At 41.1% G+C, this 5,070-nt stretch overlaps 1 long non-coding RNA gene across 1 annotated transcript; it reads left to right on the forward strand.

Annotated features, from left to right (window-relative positions):
• Nucleotides 1–911: 911 nt before the first annotated feature.
• LOC147931096 (uncharacterized) lies at nt 912–3,340 on the forward strand. Its single transcript, XR_015575411.1, has 5 exons — nt 912–1,028; nt 1,417–1,475; nt 1,563–1,642; nt 2,009–2,587; nt 2,703–3,340. It is a non-coding gene; the product is annotated as an uncharacterized LOC147931096 (long non-coding RNA).
• Nucleotides 3,341–5,070: the final 1,730 nt, after the last annotated feature.

The following is a 5,070-nucleotide window of genomic DNA, read 5'->3' on the forward strand; positions in this document are numbered from 1 at the left end:
GGTTGAATATGTGTCTAGTTTTGAACAGCACAATGGAACGTCGCCGCTGTAGATAGTGGCACGGCGGTAGCTGAAAGAAGCACCATATGCAGACGACTTTTGATGCCTCTGTTTTTTAGAACTAGAGCAAAGGTGAATCATCATTGATAATAGTTCTTCAGCTATGGGAGCCGAGAAGGAGAATAAAGATTTAGTTCTACAGCGCATGTTGGAGGTCGGAGTAGCAGCGAAAGGTTGTGGCTGGTGGTGGAGATTGATTGCTAAACAAATTGAGAAAGACCTTCGGATTAAAACCGAGAACCACTCCACACTGACGTCGAGTGGAAGAATAACAATATCTATAGCGAGGAGGCTACTACAACGAATCCACTCACGAGCAGGGTCGATGGCCACCAGATTTGTCTTCTTCAGGTGGTCAAAACGAACTGAGCAAGAGAAAGGAGTCGAGACTGCAATACCCAGAAAGAAATCGAGGCAAAGAGCAGAGTCATAAACCCTGAGCCTTCGAGCATAGCCACCGAATCCTAAGGTCATCATCGAAACCCTTCTTGCAGCCGTAAGAAAAGTGATGCTGGACAGATTTGCAGCATCCGCTAAGCCAAAATAACCACGGGTTTGCCTCTCCAACAGAGGGAAACACATAACTTGCCATGACAGCAGAGATACGGTACGGCCACGGGGATTTGTTCGAACGTCGGCACGTACGAGGCAGATCTGTAACCAGAAACGACTGCACATAGCAGGAATTAATTGCTCCAAGGAGACGGGAGTAACCTTAGGTCCTAGATCTAGAGTCGCAAACGATGGAATTTGAGCAGCTTTCCACAAACTTTCGATGAAATTAGCATGACTAGACGTCTAAATAGTGAAAGAATCTCTGCAAATTGCAGGAATAGTGGTGAGAGAGATGTAAGATTGTTGGTCTGTCTTTTTCCATTTTCACATATGATTCATTATTCAATTCAAGCGATATATTGCTTAATTTAAAATCTCTGTTCGATAATCTGTGGATTATTTCGGGTTAACAGGTATTCCCCCTTCGAATCTCTGTTCGATTCATTATTCAATTTGATATTTGTCTGACTTGTTACTTTTAAATTGACCAGAATTTGGAAAATATAGTTTGTTTTCTATTTTCGCTTCCGTTGTGGATGATTTCGTGTATTCGTTGTCGATTTTGTCTAGTTCCTGATGATGATTGTTAATTCTTTCATGGGCAAGTCTCAATTAGTCTAATTCGATCTGCCTTCTCCTTTTAAAACATATATCGTCCGACTCAAAATGTTAAAAGAGTATAGTTCATCAAGGGTGTTTAAAATAATCACCAATTTGTTATCTTCTTTGTTGTTTTGTATGATTTATCAAAGTTAATATAGACTAACAATTTATTAATTAACAATATATGTTTTTCATCAGGTTTTAAAACCATCGAAGAATGATCAGATTCGGGTAGAAGATACTGAGAGAAGATAAGAGTTTGTAGTCTATCTTACTATTTGTTTTGGATTTAAAAAAAAAAAAAACATTTGCTAAAACATAGTGATGATATATTTCTTCTGCAGGTTGTATCTGAACTAATGTTTCAATCAGAAACGGTGTACTTTGTGGCATTGTTAGTATACACCGAAGATGGTAAGAAAGGGTTAGTAATTTTATCCTTTCACTCTTTTTCTTTCAGTAGATAGTTTTACTTTTAGTTTACTGAAACCAAATTTGATCTCGTAATCTTGTGTTGGCCTCTCTGAAAATATGAAATACTAAAATGAAACACAATGAAACAACCAGATTAAATCATCCAAACATAATATTGTGTTCTTTATTCAGGAAAAAAAACACTAAGAGAGCTTACTGAGTGGTGATTATATTATGTTTTTCATCAGGTTTTAAAACTATTGAAGAATTATACTGCGGGTAGAATAAGAGTCTTTATTCTATCTTACTACTCGTTTTCAGTATTTCTTAAAAAAAACATTTGCTAAAACAGAGTTTGCCTATATATGTTGTGCAGGTTATATCTAAACTAACGGTTTCTATCAGAAATCAGGACTGTGGCATTGTTAGTAGACACCAGAGATACTAAGAAAGGGTTAGTTATTTTTAGCTTTCAATCTTTTGATATTGTAGATAGTGTTACTTTTAGTTAACTGAAACCAAAGTTGAACCCGTAATCTTGTGTTCACTTCTCTGAAAATATGAAATCCCTCTTTAAAAACAATGAAACAACCAAAGTAAATCATCTAAACATAATATTGTGTTCTTTATTCTGAAAACAAAAACACTTTGGAAATTACGACAACCAAGTAATGATTGTAACTTAGAACAACTAAAACTTTTATTCAATCTTCTGAACTCCTTCCACTAAACCGAGATATTTAAGTGTTTTGTCGACCAGAAGGGTTTTGGGAAGTTCTTTTGTCGCGCTTTGTTGTTTTTGAGAGAAAAGGAGGAAAAAGTGTGTTCTTGAGCTTTTTGGTGACTTTTGGTGAGATTCTTGGCTGTTCTTGAGAGATTGGAAGCTAGGAAGGATCTAGAAGCTTGCTAGGAAGGTTGGATTCGTTGCTTTTGGTCTGAATCTTCCTGCAAAGAGGTGAGTGCATGACCATGGCTTATCTAAGCTAAGATATCTAGTTTTTTATGTGATTTGGTGTTTAAGTGGTTGTTTCTTTGAGTTCTCTATGGTATTTCGTCGCTGCTTTGGCTAGGTTTGGCTTCTGGGAATGCATGGAGCGGATTGGAGAAGATTGGAGGGGAGATTCTGAGTTTTTGATCGAAGGAAATCGCTGCTCGGCATCGGTGTTGATCGACACCAGTTGGGGTGTCGATCGACACCAACGCGAGGATGGCTCGAGACTTTGGCGAGTGTCGATCGATTCTATGTGGAGGTGTCGGTCGACACAAACTAGGGTTTTCGGGAGTGTCGGGCAGGGTGTCGGTCGACACCAATATGGTGTCGGTCGACACCAGATTGTCAGTGTTGATCGACACCCTTCTTTTAGCTACGACAGATGTTGCATGCTTTGTATATTGCCTGGTTTGTTTTATTGATTGTTGATTGTGGCATGTAGAGATGGGAGGATTGCCTCACTGAGTGTTTATCAAATACTCATGCATCTCAATTTGTGTTTGTGGTGCAGGAAAAGGCAAAGTGTGATCGTGGAATCAAGGCAATGAAGAGGAGGATGTTCTAGGGACTCGATTGGATGTTGTCTGGCATTGCTAGGTTGCTAGAATTGAGTCATTAGAAACATTGCTAGGTTGCTGGTTTCATGTTTCTTGTTGTTTGGTATTGGAATATTGCTTATGCTATAATATTGGATTATTATTGGTTTATTATTGGTTATTGGTAAGGTTATTCCGCTGTTGATTGTGAATATGGTTAGGTGGCTAGTGGGTATGGGACCACTAGTTGTAGTTTATTTATATATATATATATATTATTTATTATTTATTAAAAAAAAGGTCGGTCCTTTCATTTTGGTATCAGAGCCCTTACGGTTCTAGGTTTGGGTTCACTAGGCTTTGTACTGTAGATGTTTGGGATTTGCATGCTTTGATTGATTATGTGAGTTAGTCAATTGTGTGTGGCATGGAGTCCTAGAACATCCTCTTCGAGCCTACAGTGTGAGCATGTTCGGGGCAGATTTTGTTCAGAAGACCTCAGAGAAGATACGTGTTCTCAAGCTGAACATGAAGGAGGCTCAAGATAGGCAGAGGAGTTATGCTGATAGGAGGAGGAGAGATCTTGAGTTTAAGGTAGGAGATAGAGTGTACCTCAAGATGGCCATGTTGCGGGGTCCGAACAGGTCATTGACTGAGACTAAGTTGAGTCCAAGGTATATGGGTCCGTTCAGAGTGATTGAGCGAGTTGGACCAGTGGCATATAGACTGGAGTTACCTAAAGCTATGCGTGTGTTCCATAAGGTTTTCCATGTGTCTATGTTGCGGAAGTGTCTCTGTAAGGATGATCAGTTGTTGGCTAAGATTCCTGAAGATCTTCAGCCTAACATGACTTTGGAGGCGAGACCAGTGAGGGCTCTCGAGATGAGGATTAAGGAACTTCGGAAGAAGAAGGTTCCTTTGATGAGAGTCCTTTGGGACTATGATGGTGTTGAGGAGCAGACTTGGGAGCCTAAGGCAAGGATGAAGGCAAGGTTCAAGAAGTGGTATGAGAAGCAAGCCGCGACTTGAGCTTGTTTAGCCTGGTCCTATCTGTAATTCGTGGCTGGAGCGGGAATGGAGTATTCCAGCCCATCTCTCTTGTTACTCGGTCGCTTGGGGTGGTTGGTTATGCGACTCAGTAACAAGATGAGGTGCTGCTCGGGGTACAAAGTTTCCGTGAGGCGGGGTTTTGGAGGAAAGTTTCCTGAAATAGAGGTTTCCAAAAGTGGAAAGTTTCTAAAAATGGAAAGTGCTAAATATGGGAAGTTTTTTGGGAGTTAGAATTTGTCCATTTTAGCGGTGGAAAGCCTTGGAGGGGCTTGTGTGGCCTTATTGGCAGACTTTCGAGTCAGTGTGCCCGTGTGTGGCGGTCTTTTTAGACATTGTGTGGCCTTTGTGGCGGGCTGTTTAGCCGTGTGTGGCCTTTGTGGCAGGCTTTTTAGCCGTTGTGTGGCCTTTGTGGCGAGCTGTTTAGCCAATTGAGTGGCCTTTGTGGTGGGCTGTTTAGCCAGAGTGCCTGTTTAGGCGGTCCTTCGGGACAGATGGTCTTTGTGACGGTCCTTCGGGACGAGTGGCCTTGGTGGCGGTCCTTTTTAGGATATTTGTTTGGCCTTGGTGGCGGTCCTGTTTAGGACATTTGTTTGACCTTGGTGGCGGTCCTCTTTAGGACATTTTGTTTGGACTTGGTGGTGGTCCTCTTTAGGACAATATGTTTGGCCTTGGTGGCGGTCCTCTTTAGGACATTTTGTTTGGCTTTTGTGGCGGCCTTTGTGGCATGTATATGATCATTGTGTGGTCATGAGGTATTCCAGTGAGAGGATATGTGGTTGGTAGGACATTGAGATGTTTTACGCGAGCCACAGGAAGAAAACCTGGATAGGGATATGACTCAGACGTGTTCAGAATTGTTTG

The sequence above is a fragment of the Camelina sativa genome, chromosome 12 (genome assembly GCF_030686135.1).
Source record: "Camelina sativa cultivar CO46 ecotype springtype chromosome 12, ASM3068613v1".
NCBI lineage: Eukaryota > Viridiplantae > Streptophyta > Magnoliopsida > Brassicales > Brassicaceae > Camelina > Camelina sativa.